General features: G+C 43.5%; 1 protein-coding gene and 1 long non-coding RNA gene across 4 annotated transcripts in view; one reads left to right on the top strand and one right to left on the bottom strand.

Moving 5' to 3' along the window:
* Positions 1-9,217, bottom strand: part of Txnrd1 (thioredoxin reductase 1) — a 59,974-nt gene extending 50,757 nt beyond the window's left edge. The window contains exon 1 of one of the 3 annotated variants that reach the window (XM_078052915.1): positions 9,078-9,217. The gene's annotated coding sequence lies outside the window, so the exon portion shown is untranslated. Of the gene's footprint in view, positions 1-6,939; positions 7,111-8,302; positions 8,437-9,077 lie in introns of those variants that run through there. The other 2 variants (XM_005322342.5, XM_078052914.1) reach the window with 2 other exon arrangements.
* A 145-nt stretch (positions 9,218-9,362) lies between these two features.
* On the top strand, positions 9,363-19,105 carry LOC120887867 (uncharacterized). The gene is made up of 2 exons (XR_005731182.2): positions 9,363-17,820; positions 18,632-19,105. It is a non-coding gene; the product is annotated as an uncharacterized LOC120887867 (long non-coding RNA).
* The last annotated feature ends 557 nt before the right edge of the window (positions 19,106-19,662 follow it).

Below are 19,662 nucleotides of genomic sequence, written 5' to 3' on the forward strand. Positions count from 1 at the left end.
TTGGAACAGAAAGCACAGTGTAGTTTTCCTCTGGTTTTTCCTTTCCTCCCCTGTCTAAAGAACTCCTACCCAAGGCTCAACTGACCCTCCATTTTTTTTCTTCCATCTTTTCTTCCATATTTTTTTGTTCCTGTCCCAGAAGTTCAGACTGATTTACAGAAAGACCATTACAACAAATAGATTTTGTGACTTTTTCCAGCCAACACGAGAATCAGACTGGAGTCCCACAGTCTGGTTACACATGTCCCACTATCAGCTACCTCCCAAAGCTTTTCTGTACTTTCTCATAGCAGCTTCTGTCCTCTCGACCCACCATCAGGGTATCTGTTTAACAATGAGTTGTGAAGACAGGTGATAAAATTTCTGGTTTCATTTACAACAGAAAGTAGATAGGGTGTGAGGTACATTTTCTTTTTCACCTTAATTTCCTTTAAATTTATGTTTGTATAAATTTTTTGCTTTGTCTTTTGTAGTATATATTAAAGTTAAAACTTTGCTTTGATCAAGGGATCTGGTTTTCGTTTTGTTTTGGTACCAAGGATTGATCCCAGGGTCACTTAACCACTGAGCCACATCCCCAGTCCTTCTTATTTTTAGACAAGGTCTTACTAAATTGCTTAATGCCTCACGAATTTGCTGAGGCTGGCCTTGAACTTGTGATCCTCCTGCCTCAGCCTCCCAGGTCACTGGGATTATAAGCATGCATCACCATGCTCAGTAAGAGATCTGTTTTTAAAAGGAGTTTCTAAGTGGGAGGGAAAAAACAACCAACTATGCATAGTGGCAGGACACAACAAACCTGAGTTCTGGTCTTGATCTGTCAGCTAATGGTATTACCTTTAAGCAGACTGCTTAACTCTCATCCTCCAGTGACCTCATGCATAAGATGGGAATACTTAACTATTTATATCATATAATACTAAGTACTGAATGAGGATTATATTACAGATCAGGCAGTATTTTCAACTACTGAGTAGATACTTAATAAATTGTAAACTATCCCCAAAATAGCTGATGTTTAATAAATATCAGACACTAATAAGAAAAAAATTTATATGCAAACCAGAAGCTTCACTCCTTATTGTTGCTCTAGAAACAACAACAAAAAAAAAAGGTCTTAAAGCTTAAAATCAGTAAAAAGTAATAAAGGAACATATTCCACTACAACAAAGATATCTGCCATATAACAAAAAGTTAAAACCTACTAAGTTTCAACTACTGAAAATATGCATATGACTTTGAATGTTAAATTTCTCCACAGGTATTTTTAAGCAGATCCACAAAGAATCTGAGTTTACATGCAAAATTACTTAATAATTACTTATTATCATTAATAATTGTTTATCTCATGAACAGCTCCTTAAATTCCAAACTTTTTTAAAAGTACAGTATCCAAAAACGGCTTTGAATAATTACTCTCTTCAAATAAAATGACATTATTATTGTTATAGTAGGGCTGGGGATAGAACCCAGGCCTCCAGAGCTTCCTTCAACGATTTAAAGCCACACCCCCATCCCTCAGTCTGTCAGATGCCATTACTATTTGTAAAGTGAAGTTAAAATGACTGCTAGGTCACACTTTATGCTATTGGACTTGCATACACTAGGAAATTTAAAAAAACCACCACCCTTGACTTGTGGTCAAGGCACACACTTAGTGATATGCCAAGCTCCAATAGCATAAACAAGGGTGTTGAGATAGCCCTAACCACACCCCAGAAGTCAGCAATGAGTATCACTCTGACAGACTGAGGGAGGGGCACTAGGTGTGTGGCTATTAAAGATGGCAGTTGAAGGTGCTCAGCTCTGGAGGCCTGGGTTCAAATAAAAAACATGTTTTCTCATTCTTCAGCCTTTGAGTTTCCTCACCTGTACAATCTGTCTCTGTCTCTCCAATTTTTTGTAGTGCTGGGGATTGAACCTAGGGCCTTGTGCATGCTAGACAAGCATTCTTAGCACTGATCTACCCCCCTACCCACCACAAATGTATTTTATTTAAATATTTCATCCTACAGTTTGGTTATTAAGGGATAACAAACTCGTTACCAAGCTCCTCTGACAACACAGGTGCGTGATGAAGAGTAGCTAAAGAGACCTGATACAGCTTCTTCCCAACTGACCTGGACACTTCTGTATAAAATGCTCAAAGCTGCCAATGTTACTGTCACACAGCTTTTTAAAAATTCTAAACTGCTTCCCCATGTGCTACCAAGAATCTTCTGAACAACTTAGAGCCCATCTTCAATAAAATCAGAACTTGAGAGCTAAGTTCTTCCCAGAGTGAGTCTCTGTCCCTACCTCCATCCATTCACTCAATAAATATTTTGCTAAAATGTACATGTGGTGTTAAAAAAATGCATAGAAAATAGGAAAATGCATCATTGTCTCCTAACTTAATAGGCACGGTGTTTCATTCAACAAGCCTCTAACGAATGAATACCTCCTGTATACCAGAACTATGCCAGGAATATCAAGATGAATCAGGAGCACCACCACACCAAGAAGGCAGGCATGTGGCTCAAAAGTAATAACAAAAACTGAATGTTAGAGGTGTGAGCGCACCAGAGCGAGCCCTGCGGATAGGAGGCCTTTCTTTGGGTCCCAGTCCTAGCTCTGCCACCTCACCAGCCTCGCAATTAGGACATGCTCCTCTAACTCTGAAGGTCTTCATTCCTGTTTCTGACACTACCACCTGCTTCAGAGGACTGCTGGGAGGACTTAGAGACTCTAATGTCTAACAGCATTCCACACAGCAAGCATGTCCACTTAGACATGAGCACCACACAGTTGCAACCACAAGCACAGAATACGCCTAGCTCTCCACCCTTGATGTGTAAGCCAAAAAATTATCATTGGCAGGATTCCTCCTTTCCAGAGATAAGGATCTGTGGGAAATGATGTGGGAACACAGCAGAGGAAAAGACCAGCCAAATCTGGTCTTGTACTGTGGACTAGAAGATACTTGGAAAAGTGGATTTGAATAAAAAGAGACATCAGGAATTAAAACAGAGTACAGGGCAAGCAGGGGATACTTTAGGGAGAACAATGTTCCAGGAGTCTGCAGTAGGTGAGGGAGTACAGCCGGAGATAACCAGAAAAGCTGGTTGGGGCCAGGGCCCAGAAGGCACAGGATACCTAGCTAAGGAGTATACTTTTTTTTTTTTTTTTTAAAGAGAGAGAGAGAGAGAGAATTTTTTATTTTTTTTTATTTTTTATTTTTTTTTCAGTTTTCAGCAGACACAACATCTTTGTTTGTATGCGGTGCTGAGGATCGAACCCAGGCCACACGCATGCCAGGCGAGCACACTACGGCTTGAGCCCCATCCCCAGGCCCCAGGAGTGTACTCTTTATCCTAGATGCAGATTGGGTATGGGGAAGTGGCAGTCAGGAAGATGACTCTGGCAGCAGACAGGCTGGGGAGGAGTGGAGAGTGGGAGGCCAGTTAGAGATGGTTGAGATGGTGTAGGCAAGAGGAAATGAGTACCTTGACCCAAGCAGAACTCAACAGTAGCAAGAGGCAGATGCACGTGGGAAGAGTCAGGCCTGGTGAGTGAACAGACCAGAAAGGCAAGAGGAGCTCTGAAGCCTGGACCACAGAACAATGATGCTGCTGTGAAAGATGGACAGCAAAAAGAAGTTCACACCGTCACCTGGCCTAAGTGGTCAAAGGGCACGTAGGGTCTGAACATGGATTCACAATCAGTAAAATTTTTATCAGCACGAAATACATTTCTTTACGATAACAATCTATGCTTCTTTCAAATGTCAGTAGTCCTTATCCTTATTTCCTTCTATTTCCCTCACCTTCAAGGCAATCCTCCAACTCTCTTTCAGGCCTCAGCCTTATGCAGGCTAAAAACAGTTCCACTACTCCCAGTGCTCCAAAGAGATGACCTCTGTCAAAGGAAGGAATCAAAGAAATTGAGTTTTCTGTCAGTTTTGGTAGAGTAGCGAGAAAGAGAGGGAATGGAGAGTCAGTCAATTACTACTCATCTCCTTATGTCCATTCAGCTAAGAGGCTGGTTTCTGAGTCTTTGTTTCAGCATCTACCTCCCAAGGAAAGACTATGGACCACCACAACCAACTGCAACATGATCACATCCGGGCTCCCACTGCAACTGTCCACACAATTCACTAGGATGTTAAGGTCCTCTGTTGCTTTGTGTCCCTCATCTCTTCTATTACTACCCTAAAGGAATAAAGTCCCATGTTGTCAGTGTCGGTCCCATCACCCTAGATTATCATCTCAAACTACTGAAGACTTACCTACGTCTAACTCTTAGTGTTCCATCAAGTAAATTTTCACTCACTTTGCTTCTCTTCTCAGTACTACCAAGACACATTTATACAAGTGATTTCAAAACTCTAGAATTCTGGAAACACTGATTCACAAACAAGGAGGTTCCCTACAGGAATACTTGTAATCCTGCCTTAAAAACTAAGATGTTTATGAAAACCAGATGTTTACATCTGAGCACCAAGAACTCTACTCATAGTTCTTAGGTAGTCTCTTAACTCCAATTTCACATACAAAGAGCTTACTTCCAGACTTCTGTTCAATGACACAGTATTCAACAGAAAGCTTACTTCCTTGTTGAGTTCCCATTTGCTGTCTTCTAACTAATATTTTGAGAGTATCAAAAAGCAGTCCTTCATTTTCCCCAATTATAATGATTATGTCAACTGATCTTGATCAAACTGCCTTATACATTAAAGTAACTTCAAGCTTATTTCCCACAAGAATTAACAGGAAGAGGCTTATTTAAAATAAACAGAACAAAAAAGCCAGCTCCCTGGCCCACTTCCAGAAGGTCTACTTCTGAACCGGGCAAAGCCCCAGCCTGCGACTTTCCCAGGCACTGCAGAGGACTCTGTGCAGGTGGTCCACAGGCTGAACTTTCAGACACACACTTCTAGAAGCCTTCATCCTTTAGGCTCATCAGTTCCTCCCAGAAGGATTCTTCTCTATAGTACACTCACTATGAAAAGCAAGGTAGGTTTTGCTGCTGATGGGGAAGGATGGGGGACAAGGGAAGAAGCTATATAAAAAAGAGAAAGCAAAAGCAGATGTCATGATTACTTTCCTATCCATTATTCACAATGCGATTAAACTATGAAACCTTAATTTTTTTAAAAGTTTTGAACTTTAGGATCATCACACTAACCCCATAAACCTTTCTCCACTCAAACCCAATGTTCCCTAAATATGTCTAAAACCCAGCCGTTAGGCCCAATGTAAGCAACAACACTCTAGAAGTTCACAAACCTTTCAAGCCAGTAGCCCCTATCTCCTTGTGTCTCAGCAAAAATAAAATAAGCAGAAACCAAAAATTAAATCAAATGATACAAAAAGTAGAATGGTAAGTTTACTTAAAACATTTGCTAAATGTAAAGTATGTATGGGTGGTATGTTTTTCATTAATGGTATCATACAACTCACCATATGTCTAAAATCAACAGATCATGTGGAGTTGAAAACATCAGATCACATCCATAGAGTTCCAAAACTTATAAAATGATTACTTTACTCCCACTGATGCTTAACCGGGAGCATCAAAAGGATTACATAAAAATCAAATGCCTATATAACTTTGTAAACTTATGACACAGATGAAGAGAAAAGAATAAACTGACCAGGAGAAATATTGTCTCACATTACTTGGAAATAAAAGTCTGAGTAACATAATTATTTTAACTGAAGTTAAAAGCCTTTTTATGTCCTTTAATTATTTTACATTAATTAGCTATTTTTCTTTGAAGTCTAGTTCCATTTTCTATACTCATTCATCAAAAAGGTAAATAAGTCTTTTAAAATATAGTAAAAAAATACAAATTAATTGTTAATGCTATTCCTAAGGGTGCAAATTACTAAATACATTTTTATGGTTAAGGCAGGCCTCAGGTTTACTTCAAAAAAGGAAATGTTCAAATATATGTTCCATTTCTTAAAAACTACATTGATACAACACCTCCCAGCTACAAGAAGACTGTAAGGTAGGAGGATTTAAGTTGGAGGTCAACTTAGCAAGGCCTTGTCCAAAAATAAAAGTTAAAAAGGACTTGGTACGGTGCTTGCCTAGCAAGCCCAAGGCTTGATTATCCCCTCCCACAAAAAACCTACATAGATACAAATGTTTAAGGACAAAAAGGCAATCTCCAGAAATCAAAACGATGGCTGAAGGTGATGGAATACAGGAGGCTTTCTAACCTGGCAATCAACCACATAGGATGTGGAACATCCACCAGGCTGTCCTATCTGCTCAACCCGAAGAGAACATTTCTCTTTTCCTTTCTACCCACCCAATTATCAACTTCTGGGCTACAAAAGAGCCTCCTGAGGGGAAATGAAATTACTTGGTTGCTGTCCTTGGAGCCTGGGGTTCTGGTCCCCCCAGCCCTCAGAGAATTAAAGAGGAAGGCCATAGGGGCCAGTCTGATGACGAACATAGGCATTTCCTGATGGCCTTTTCTAAGGACTTCCCTAAACCATTTAAGACACTACACCACCAGTAAAATTTAAAATTATTTGCATTAACTGGAAGGGAGGGAGAGAGGAAGGAAGACAAAGGACACTGTGGAAGTTATCTCGTCCGGGGACGGGGGCGCTCACTGCAACCTCAGCTATTTGAGACTGAGGACCGCAAGCTGGAGGCTAGCCTGAGCAACGTCGCGAGACCCAATCGCAAAATAAAAAGGGCTGGGGACGTGGCTCAGTGTAGGGCGCCCCCGGGTTCAATCCCAATACCGAAAGAAAACAAAAACAACTCGTCTTAACCGAGAGCGGTTTCGCGTTTCCCTAGCGCCCCCGCGGCCTGGCCAGACCGGGCCACACGTGCGCCGGCTGGGCGCGGCTTGCCCTCGGGAGGCGCCGGCCCGGCCGCACGGCCTCGGGCTCTGGAAGGAGGCTGCGGCCGCCGGGGCCAGCGGCGCGCTCCTACCTTCAGGGTCGGGCCACGGCCGCGCGTCTGCTCCCGCTCCACGGATACCCGGGCCCTCGGGCCTGCCCCGCCAGTCGGCTAGCGCTCCTCGCCACCTCCCGCGGTCCTCCGAGGCACAAAACCCCCGCGAGCGTGAGCTCGGCGCCGCGGAGCAACGCGGCGGGCGGGGCGGGGCGGGGCGGGGCGGGGCGGGGCTTCCGGTAGCCGCAGCCGCAGCCAGCAACCAGCGCCCGGGGCTCCGCGCTGCGCACCGAGCTCACCGGCTGGGAACCCCCTGGGTGGAGGCCACTGTGAACCTGAGGGTTCCCGCCAAAGCCTCGCAAGGCTGAGCTTACGCTCAACAGCCTGCTTTAACAGTAAGTCCAGAATTCAGAAGGCTTCAAAAAGTCATCTTACGACACAATTATCTCTGCTTTCTCAACACCTCCCGCGTGGATCTTGCTTTGAAGTTTGCGCCCACAGGGAATGCCAAAATCCAACTTCCCTTGCAATCTGAAACCACCGGGAGAAATTAACATTCTACCAACTTTGGGGACTTTTAAAAAGAATCCTGAAGCAATTCCAGGTGAGAACAGGAACTAACGATCCAATTTCCCAAAGGGGTGCACTCAGCAGAGATTCAGTCAGTGGCAGAATTCAAAGCCGTCTCCACTGACCCAGGCCTGGTGCTTTGCACGGGTTGACCTTTCATCCCCGCAGCTGTACTGCAGATGTGGGACTTCACCAGCCCATCAAGCAAATCAGGAAACCGAGGGCAGAAAAGCGAAGGAGCCTGCCCGAGTTCCAGCAGCGTCAACAGCACGAGCAAGATTCAACCCAGACCTGGAGGGCTGTGCCCCTAACACTAGCCAGCACTGCCTCGCAGAATAAGGTAAGAGCCAGGAGGCAGTCGAGGCTGCCCTGTTTCCTAATGTCTGGATGGGCAAGCCACTTGTCAAAACACGGGGTTTACACGAGCTTTGCCAGTTTCTCCAGATTCCTGAGGAGTCAACGGTGTGAAAATTCCTGGAAAGGCGTGCTGCCGTCAAGGATGTGCCAATCCACACCTCAATACACTGCCATCAACATTTCAAGACTCGTGCTCCAGAAATGATACAAAACCCCATTTTCTCAGAGTCTGAAAGAGGCTACCTAGAGAACGAGCGAGGAAACCACCGCCGACAGGGGGCCAACCTCACCCACCACAGGCAGCAGCTGGCGCGACCCGGCCCGCACCGCACGCTGCCGACAAGCTCGCTCTCGCTGGCCTAACAAGAGCCGCGACCCTCTCGGACTTCACCCGCTTTCCCCCCACCCCTGGGGACCGCCGAGGCACCGCCGGCGCTGGCTCAGCCCCGCCAGCAGCCGTCCCCGGCGTGCTCACCTGCCGGGTGCCAGGGCGCCGAGCGCGCTCTGCTTCCAGCGGCCGCGGAGCTCCCAGGAAGGGAGAAGCGCGGAGACGGCCAGCTCCCCGGCACAGCACCTGCGGCCGGAACGCAGTGCCCGACTGAGGCTGGCCGAGGCGACAGGCCAGCTGGTTCCCAGTGGCTCTGAGAAGCCACGCCCTGCTCTGAGCGGGAGGGTGAACCGCCGGAGTCAGAATGACAAAGCAAAACTGCACTCCTCGTGCAGCCCTGGCAGCCGCCGCCGATCGGCTGGGCAAAGTGGGAGCTCCTAATTGGGCGACGGCGTCTCCTGCCTCCGGTGGCCGCCCCCAGCGCGAGACTGGGGTGGAAACCGAGGAACCAGAATTAAGTAAGAGCTGCAGAGCTGGACTATGCCCTCAGGCACTGGCTCCAGAACTGGCTGCCCGCTTTAGTCCCGTGAGGATCTTTAGAAATGCTGAAGCTTGGCTCCCACACAGACAGCCTGTCATCTTTGGTATGGAGTGAGTGACCTGGGTATCTAGCTGTTAGAACTTTGACTAGTTGACAGCAAAACTGGGAACCCACTGCCCTAAGGTAATGCATTAGTCCTCTGGGTAATTCCCTAAAGGAAGTTAAGCATCCATTTCATCCTGACTAATCCTGCAGTGACACATTCTCAACAGCACAAAACTTCCCCGTCGCACACTTCCTCCCACCACACTCAGGTTTGGGTTTGTCTCGTTTGTTTTAAGGAAAGCTCAGCGTGCATTTAACGCAGGCGGTTCCAGGTACCTGCCTCCCCTGCCCTCTGCGCTTCGCTGTTCTTGCTCGGGTTCTCACTCAGCACCTTCACCAGTCGGTGGCCACGAATGCTTGCTGAATAAATAAACCACCGTAAGTCTTTCCACCTCTTTGGAAGACGCCACACTGGAGGACACCAGGTGAAAGGGCTGCAGGCTCCTAACTGCAGGGAGAAGCCACGCCTCCTCTGAACTGGCTCCTCCTTCCAGCCCCTTCCCAGGTAGTCAGAGGCTGCTGTAGCTCACACACTACACACACCGCACACGCTCTACACACACTAAACCACACTCCCTGTGTTTGGTGAGTGTGTGAGCACTTCACCCGAATCTGGGGATGGCTTAGTATATAGGTGTTCAGGAAACAATGTTATTAAGGGGTGGAAAATGGAAAAGAAAGCTGGGGCAAGGGAAGACACACTCTGTGTACTCCTCCTGAGTCAAGCTCGGTAGGAACCGTTTTCTATGCCTTATCTCATTTAACTATACAATAACAGCCCGTGAACTAGGAGCATAAGCTTCTCATTCTTAAAAATATATAGGAACTACAGCTTGTAGCAAAAGCATGACATAGGATGGGGGCGGATTTTTTTAAAAATCACTTAATTTGAAATAATGAAATAAACACCTTGATGAAACACCTGTTCGATTTCAGGAGCCTCGACACTAACTGCATCTTGTATGGACAGACAGTTCAAGGTGATTATAGTTAATGTTTTCCAACTGCATGTGAGAAAAGACTAGATGAGTCATTTTATCTTACATTGTTCTTAGGTAAGCAAATTATAGCACAAATCCCCAGATTAGTTCCATGTAGTTATTTTCTTTTTAAGTTAAAAAAAATTATCATTTTAAACACGCCTTCTTGGGAAGATTATAACTCATTGGTACAGCACATGTTTAGAATGCTTTGAGCCCTGGGTTCCTACCCAGAGCCACAAAAATAAATAAATAAAACCCCTTCTATATAAAAGTATTGTATCCAACTTCAACTAAAAAATAATAACAATAATAATAATAATAATAAAGAATACAGAGACCAGTTAAGAAGCCTCTGTGGCCATGCCACAGTGGCATAAACCTGTAATCCCAGGTGGCTGAGGCAGGAGGATTGCAAGTTCCAGACCAGCCTCAGCAACTTAGTGAGAAACTGTCTTAAAATATAAAAAAGGACTGGGGATGTAGCTCAGTGGTAAAGTGCCTCTGAGTTCAAACCCTGGTTACCACCACCACCACCCCAAAAAAAGAAAGAAAAAGAAGTTTCTGTGGTGGCCCAAGCTAGAGGTGATAAAGGCTTGGATTGGGTTGGTTTAGGGAGGTGAGAAAATACATTTGAAAGTTTACTGCAATTTGCAGATGGATGGAATGAGGAAACAAAAGAAAGAAAAGAATCTGTGATGATTCCAGACTTTTGGCCTTGACAACTGAGCAAATAGTGACATTCTTTAATGAAAGGGAGAACAGTCAGGGAAGAGGGGGAAAGCAATAGTATGGGACAATTAGTTTTAGAGATCTATTAGTTTTCAAAATAGAGGTGTTAAATAAGCAGTTGGATATACAAATCTGGAGTTTCAGGGAGATCAGAATTAGAAATAAAAATGTAATAGTCAGTAAAGACATTTAATGCAATGTGGATTACGGTTTTCCAGAAAAAATCTGTAGAGTAGCAGGGTGTGTGTGTGTGTGTGTGTGCGCGCGCGCGCGCGCGCACGTGCAGAAAGAAAGATGTTTTGGTACAGGAAACTGAACCCAGGAGTGCTTAACCACTGAGCCCACTTCCCCAGCCCTTTTTATTTTTTATTTTGAGACAGGGTACCACTAAGTTGGTCAGGACCTCTTTGAGTTGCTGAGGATGGCCTCCAATTTGCAATCCTCCTGCCTCAGCTTCCCAAGACACTGGGATTAGAGGTGTGTGCCACCATGGCTGGCTGAGAGATTTTTTAAATTGGCACATGATTATGAAAGCTGACAAGTCTAAGATCTACAGGGCTGGCCCAGAGGCTAGCAATTCAGGCAGCAGGCTGAGGCAGAACTATTTCCTTTCAGGAGTCTTCAGTCTTTTCTTTTCAGTCCCTCAATAATGAGATGAAGCCCATCTGCTTTACTCAAAGTCTGCTGATTTCACTGTTTGTCACACTTTAAAAATGCCATCACAGCAACATCTAGACTAGTGTTTGACCAAACGTGGGCAACCATAGCCTGGCCAGGTTGACGTACAAAATTAATTCTCACTATGGCTCTAGATAAAGTTACCAGCGAGTTAATATATTTAGGATAATGAAGAAAGCCAGGACAGAGCCCAGAATGTTGTAGGGACAGACAGGCAAGGCACCAAAGATAGTAGGAAACGGTTTTATTTGGCTGCAGCCAGGTTCAGAGGGCACAGCTTTTGCTGTAATCAATCAATCCCCTGAACCACGAGTTCAGGTAGTTTCAGAATTTTATAAACAGCATGTATTGGGAGGGCTTCAGAAGTTCACAGTCTGTAAAAGTTCACATAAAAGCAGCTTTTTCTTTCACTGTTCTGGGCAAGTTAACTCTTCAAGGACAACACCTGAGAAGGGGAAAGCTTCTTCTCCCCTTTCTTTCCTCCCCCTCCAGCTGTTACCATGGAGCCCAGTTGGTAACTTCTCTTATCTTAGGAATGTGGACATCTCTGTGAAGCCCAGCTCACAGCCAGAGACCTTGTTTGCACATTTCTACAAACTACTATACTGGATATGTTTGTGAAAACTAGTAAGGGGGGTGTCCAGCGCCTGGAGTGCTGCCCCAGACAGCAGTCAAGTAAAACAGGGCAACAAGAAAATAGGAAGTTTATCTACATTGAACTTTTTTGCAGAGACTCTGTTGCTGACAGTCCTAAAATCAGTCCTGGTGAAGATTTCTGGAGAAGCCCAGTTAAGACTTTTCTGTGGAGAAAGGGTGTGCCACTTCAAGCACACACAAACTACAAAGGAGAAGCACACAGCAAATGAGCCCCAGAGTGAGGGGGAAAGACAGGAGGAGAGCTGAGAGGGTGGTCTCCCAAGCCAATGAAAAGAGCTCCAGAAAGGAGGGAGATCAATGCTGAGATCCTAGAAGAAACCCCCAGTCACTGTGGGTTTTTATGAAAATGAGGAGGGGAAAGAAATTCTAATCAGAGAGAGTTCAACAAGAAACAGAAAATAAGAAAATGGAGGTGGCACATAAAGCAAGCTTCAAGGGTAAGTGGAAAAGGACTTGAGGAGGAGGGTACAGGATCCAGAAAGGTCTTTTTGTTAGGTCTTTGTCTAAGGAGGACATTATCATAGTATGATTTTATACTGGGGGAATAATCCAGTAGAGGGAAATGTGGCAAGTTCCAATGAGGACAGGAAGGAAAGGGGGTCACTGGAGAACCAAGTCCTTTGAAAATAATTTACGTGCAGCACAGACTCTGCAGCAAAGCCAGAGAACCAGAACTGAAGTACCCGGAGAGCCGGTCACTCCACCTCTCATCTTCTTTATCTGCTTTCAACAAGGGCCTCTGTGGTCTTCCACCTCTTCATCTCACTGAAGCCTTCCCTCAGCCTGGAGCCCCATCATTAGCTTCTTCCAATCCCTTTAATTACTGGGCCCCCTCTCACCACAGGCCTTTGCTAGCTCCCAGCATTCAGCAAGTCTAGTTCCAACATGTCTTCCTTGAGGAGGCTATCAAAGTCACACCCCCCATGAAATGTTCCCAAGTTCCCAGGCATTCTTTCTACTCAGCACATCACAACTGCAATTGTATTTTTCTTTAGCATAATTTGGTCAATGTCAGCCTACCCCTCTAGAATAGCACAGTCCAGCAGAACTTTATGAGATGATGGCAGTGTCTATGTCTGCACTGTCCAACCCAGTAACTACTAGTCACATGTGACTAAAGATAGCTAGTGCAAACACAGATCTGGAGTTATTTTAGTTAAGCTTAATTAATTTAAGTGTAAATAGCCACAGGTAAGCAGGGGCTACGATTATTATTTATGCTCACCATAGTAAGGGTTGGTCATGTTCCCGACCCTTATTACAGTGCACACACATAGTAATCACTTAGTAAATATTTGTTCAGAGATCAAATCTGTAAAATGAAGACATTGCATTAATTTATAGATTCTGTCTTTTTCCAGAGAAGAAAGGGAAAACGTTTTTACATAACACATATTAGGTGGTACTCAGATTTCCTATAAAGATGTATTTGACCTTTAAGAATTTGATCTATCTCAGAGGAAAGCTGAGATAATAATGAGAACATAGTGATGGTCCTAATGAAATGACATCTGTAATATGCTTAGGAAAGTGCCTGGGCTATAGCTAGTGCTCCAGGGTTGTGGTCCATAAACTTCAGAGGTACACAGTAGAGAAGCACATAATGGTAAGGGAAAATTGGAGAAGGCTTCTTAAAGCAAGTGATATTTGAACCATATCTGGAAGAGTAATTAAGATGGCAAAACTGGGAGGAAATAATGCCTAAGAAACTTTCAGTGGCTAGTATGTACTGGGCTTTCCATTTTTAATTTAATCCTCACAACCATTGTTTCCCCCATTTTACAGATGGAAAAAAAACAGAGATATAAAGACAACCAGTTTCTTCCTCACAGCCACCTAGCTAATAACTGGCAGAACTGAATCTGACTCCCAGCCCATAGCTCTTGCCAACATGCTATTCTACCTCCCGAGCAGAACTTCTCCGGGCAGAGGGGGCAATATGTACAGACACACAGGGTGTGTCTGCCCGGGGACTCAGGAGGATAAAAGGAGACGAAACAATACAGACACGCTGGATTTAGCCTGGGGTTCACAAGGCATGGGTTGTGTCCGACTCTTTCACATATATTCTCAACGAATCCTCAGAATAATGCAGGTATTACACCCATATTGTGATATTAGAAACTGAGATTCCAAAAAGCTAAGGATCCTTCCAAAGCAGATGAGTTCTGGAGTTGGGATTAAAAATCCAGGGGTGCCAATCTCCAAACCCATTGACTGTCACACAGTTAAACAACCTACAGGGAGGTGTAGACTAAAAAGAGCAACATGCTGTAGGAAAAAAAAAAAAAAGCAATCACTCTCTTCAAGTACTAGGAAGAGTCACTCACCAAACACCCACCTGAAAACCTTGAAATCCTGCCTGGAGGATCACGACCCTGTGGAGGCTTCTCTCATTGAACCCAGAATTCATCACTCCTTTTTCTTATATCAAGCTAAATTAAAGCCTTCTGTTTACATCTCCACTGCTCTTAGAACTTTCACTTATTGAGCACCTCCATGCCTGCGGCTTCACATGTTCTCATTGATCCTCTCCCAAACCCCTTGTGATTGTACCATCAGCTCCATTAACAGATGAGTAACCCCAGGATAAACGACTAGCCCCAGTCTCACATCTGGCCAGGATTTACCTTTGCACTGTCTTCTCTCAACCACATATAATTTACTGAGGGGCTGGTCTCTATTTCCCTGGTACCTGGCACAGTGCCTTCCCCAGTAAAGATTCACTCGAGATTTGAATCCATGTGGTCCTTCAGCAGGCTTCTGAATATTCATGAAGCAGAGCAGAGAAGAAAGCCTATGGTGTTGTGGTGAGCCAGAGCTGAATGATGGGGAGGAAGCCCAGATTTGTAGCACTCCAGTCTCTATGGTATAAACACTCCCAACCTTGGCTGATTTCAAGCTATCATCTACTTGCAAAATTCCTGAATGTTTAATAATGCCAGTTCCAGCACACTGCCCCAAATCTCAAGGTCGCATAGCCTGGCCTTTCTGTTGGCAAGCTTCTGCCACCTCTCCATGCCTTGGTTTACTCATCTGTCAAGTGGTGATAAATATAGTATCTATACCTCGTGTGATAGTTGTGGAAATTGGATGAGTAAAAAGCTGTGAAGGACTAAGAGTGTAAAGGATTTGTGCTATTCGCATCACCATGTCCTTCTGTGTGGTATAAGTCCATGAAGGCTTAGTGCAATTACGATGCTGGATTTTCCCCTTTTATAAGTTAGTCATCCACAGCAACTGTCAACAATGTGTTACACTAGCACTGCTGGAAACCTAACTTGAAGGAGAGCATTCATTTTCCTTCTAATTGCCAGTCCATAGCTAGCCATGCCATTTTCCACAGCACATATATTCTCACACTTTGAGCTTTATCTTTTCCTGGGAAAAGAAAAATATGATTTTCTTAAACAACTTGCTAAAAGAAGTGGAAGGAATATGAGGAATTTATAAATGAGTAGAGGCACTTCGTATTATGTGTACATAGGTACAAAATGCACATACACTATTGCATGCACAAATATTTCCCTTCTGATGCATGGTGAGGCATGCCTGTAATCCCAGCAGCTCAGGAGGAAGAGGCAGGAAGATCATGAGTTCAAAGCCAGCCTCAGCAACTTAGTGAGTCTTCTAAGCAACTCAGTGAGACACTGTCGCTAAATAAAATACAAAACAGACCTGGGGATATGGCTTGGTGGTTAAGCACCCCTGGGTTCACCCCCAATACCCAAAAAAGAAGAAAGAAATATTCCCCCTTTGCACTCCATTTGTCTTACTTAGGTTTCTCGGTGTCCATTTCAATTCCAGAGGAAGGGAAAGTTTTTTCATAGGATGCCTTTGGACAGAAATGCCTCAGGAGGTACAGGCTCCATCCCAGTCATCTCTCAGATGATGTCTTATAATTCTGGAGACTAGTCACCCTCAACCTCAGTCAAGAGGTTGTATAAGTATTAATTAATAATGGTAAACAGCTTTCAGATATGAAAGAACTATCACATAGCTTATTATTAACCTCTAAATTCTTAAATGTTATTAGGTAGTTGATATTAAGAGGAACATCCCACAGTAATTTCTCCCAGAGCTGAATGAAACTAGCCAGTTGATGACTGTAGGTCATTGGTGGTGGGCTGGGGACACCTCCTGGAGCTGAGCCTGGCACAGTCCTGTATCCTCTGGTTGGTAGATAATACTGAATAAGATAGGATAGTTAGTAGGTCCCAATGAAGACTTTTTTTTTTTTTTAATGTAAAGGCCACTCCATGAGGTTAACCATTAGAAACATTCCAACCAACTCCTCTGTCCTGGGATTATGGGACTAGGGAAGCAGAACACACCTGAGTAGTAAAGGCTACAGACTCAAAGGCTAACCAATATCCAATACCCATTTAGTATGGGTTTTTGTTTAATGCCCCTAACTACAAGCTATATAAGCCTCTAGACTAGTACATTTAAGTAGTAACCTGCTCCCAGGTCCCCTCGTACCTTGCAAGAGTTCTATCTTTTTCCTTCTCACTTCATAAATCCTATTTCTTTCACTCTTACTTTCCATTGTGGCCCATGGATTTCATTCTTCAAATTTATGAGACAAGAACCCAGAAAGTAATTGTCAGTGAGCATTTAGATCCAACATTAGTAGCTGCAACACACCACTAGATAGTAGTAGAGAAGGATCCGGGTTTTCTTGCAGCTATCTTTGGAGCTGACACTAGCAAGTATCTCCTGCTGTGATGAGCTGCTAACATTAAAATGGGATTTAACTGCAGAGGCCTGCAGCCTACATGGACCTCACCTTCCAGCAGAAGCAGAGAGTTGAGCTTCATCTCAGACTCCAATTTCAATACTCTAGGCCCTGGATTGATCTGAGAGAACTATATCTCATTTAGATCTATTAAGACTAATTTTTCTATTAAAGACAGAAGAGAGCTTTGTAGTTTTCTGGGTTGGGGATATAGCTCAGTGGTATAATGCTTGCCTAGCATGTGAAGCTTAGGGTTTGATTCCCAGTATCATGTAATTTTCCACCATATACTTCTGAATTCTTTCATCCACAGATTTTCAGTGTTTATTTAATCTCTCAATAATCTCAGGAACTCTCTGAGACTGTATTGTAATGAAGGAGGTTGGACTACCTCCTGCTGTCCTTGATCCGGTTCAAGGTTAACCATTTAAATGGGTTTCTTTTTTCTCAGAAGTATAACATACATGAGGCTTCTAGTTCAGCATTTTCTAGTCATTGAATCTTCTAAAAAGGTCAAGTATTTCCCATCTCATTATCATCTATGGTCTTTATATAGACTATATTATGGTTCCTCTATACTTAAGATTTTTTTAAAATAATTTCTTGAGTCAGAGGTCTTGCTATGGAGCCTGGATAGCCTCAAACTCCTGCTCAAGTGACCCACAGCAGCCTCTTGAGTACCTGCGTCTGTAGATGCACACCATTCCCCCTGGCTTATACTTATGGTTTAAATTAGAGACACATGTAATGTCTAATTGAAATTATTGTGATAATTTTTCAGATGAACCAATCTCAGCTGTTCCACAGGAAAAACAAAATGTGATTGGCATCACAAACTAAACTCTAGGCCATTGATTTCCTAAAATAAAGAAATGAAGATTTCATTTCCAAGTCTGCTTTCAGCATGTGTGTGTATGTGTGTGTGTTTACATATTCAGATACATACACACACACACACACACAGAGAGCTGTGAATGAACTGTGGGCGTGTCTAAGCCATCTCTAAGTGGAGGTGCAGCCTTCAGAGAACTCTTGGTGTGATCTCACCAATCTGAGACTGCTTTGTTGCCTTAGCAAATGTCTTGCTCAAAAAGAATTCTGTGATATCACAGAATTTATTGGTTCAGACAGCCCTAGGTTCAAATGCAACTCCCCAGAAGTGGAGAGAGACACCAGTGCCCCACTATCCGGGTTGCGTCAGCTGCCTGGAGGAGGAAGAATGACTGCACAAGTGGTAAGTCCCCACTCAGGCCACTTGCCCACCATGGCTTGCTTCTTGTTTACCTTGAGGAAGCCCTCATCACAGTAAATTCCTTGATATGTTTCAGTACAAATAAAGCTTTATGGGGCTTTTCTTCTTTGTTAGGGTCAGACCCATCAGATCTTTTCCACCCATCAAGGCCTCACTTAAAAAAAAAACAAAAAAAAAAAAAACTTTTTTTTTTTTTTTTTTAAATCTTGCTCTATTTCTTGATATTACCTTTCAACCTTTTATTTCTAGCCGGCCCACACCTCCAAGGGCTACCTATTTCCTCCCCACACAGGCCACTGGTGACACATACATGTGTGTATACATATTTGTAAGTGATTACATCCTGGCCAAGAAATAAGCAAACTGTTACATTCAACGTCCGAGAAATATTCTTGCATGGAAAGGATATGTGCTCCTCCAGCTTCTCTTCCAACTGAGGCAGAGTTTGGGCACCCATCTTAGAGCATAATATGGGGAAAAAATACCTACACATTCACTAGCCTATATACCCACCTTAGATGATCACAACATGTTATCCAAAACCAATCATTACCCTCTAGAGCAAATCATGACCTTCTATACCTGGAACATGAGAACAGGAGGACAAACAGGAACAGAGAACTCTGGACCCTGGAGTGTCACATAAGCCCTAGACAGGACTGCTAGTTGGATTTATTTTAAGTAAGGGAAATGCACTTACATCTAGGTTAAGCCATTTTTATTTGTGTTTGCTGCCATATGTTACCAAACCTAAATGTAACTGAAACAATTACATTACATATTTACATTATAGGGAAAGAAAGAAAGAAGGAAGAAATGAAGGAAGGAAGGGGAAAAGAAGGGAAGGGAAGGAAGGAAGAGAGAGAAACAACTTGTCTTTCAGAAGAATCTCATCTTCGGGATGCAAAGAAGATCTGGGGCTTTTGTTCACAGACTTTCCTAGAGTTCTCTTATTTGTTCCCAAGCTGGAAGTTTTACTCATAGATTAAACCTTCCTAAACCTGCATCTCCAGCTCACCCATATCTACACAGTCACTGGCCTATATACCCACCTTGGATGATCACAGATGCTATCCAAACCAAAATCATTACCCTCTGTAATCTAATTCTGTTTCCTTTCTCCATGAATAATAGCTACCGTCATCTACCCTTCTTCATGACAGAAATCTGAGCAGCACCTTGATTTCTCCCTCTCCTTCATTACACGCTAGATTGTGATTGTCCATCTCCCCATTAAAACTTTCTCCTAAGGAGGAATCAGATCTTATTCACGTGTGTTTATTCAGAGTCTATCACACCATGAGATAGATGCACAAATATTAATATCTTATGCATTTTCCAGCCCTTTCTATGCTTTTTAAAACCAGATGTGATTATTTTACAAAATATTATTTTAAACTCTTTTGATTTTTTCATTAACATTATAGTATAGGAAATTTCCCATGCTATTAAAACTCTCTATGAATCATTTCTAATGGTTGCATAATATTCCATGACTTAGCAGCTACGACTGTGCACTGACTATGTGTCAGGAACTATGATGAGCATTTTATATGTATCCTTATAAGATCTCCATGTTTTAGATGAGGAAACAAAGGCACAGGAGCAGAGCTCTCTACTTGTGATGACTATGACTAATGTCCCACAACAGATCATGAGCCCATGGAAGGCAGGACTCATGCCACTTATGGGTAAGAGTAGGCCCTCAAATATTTTTGAAAGGATAAAAACAACAACTGACTGGAATGACAATTAACCAGAGATTTATCTTACCTTGAAAAACCTTAAAATCTATCCTTTTCATATCTCATTATATTGAGGAAA

The sequence above is a fragment of the Ictidomys tridecemlineatus genome, chromosome 6 (assembly GCF_052094955.1).
Source record: "Ictidomys tridecemlineatus isolate mIctTri1 chromosome 6, mIctTri1.hap1, whole genome shotgun sequence".
Lineage (NCBI taxonomy): Eukaryota > Metazoa > Chordata > Mammalia > Rodentia > Sciuridae > Ictidomys > Ictidomys tridecemlineatus.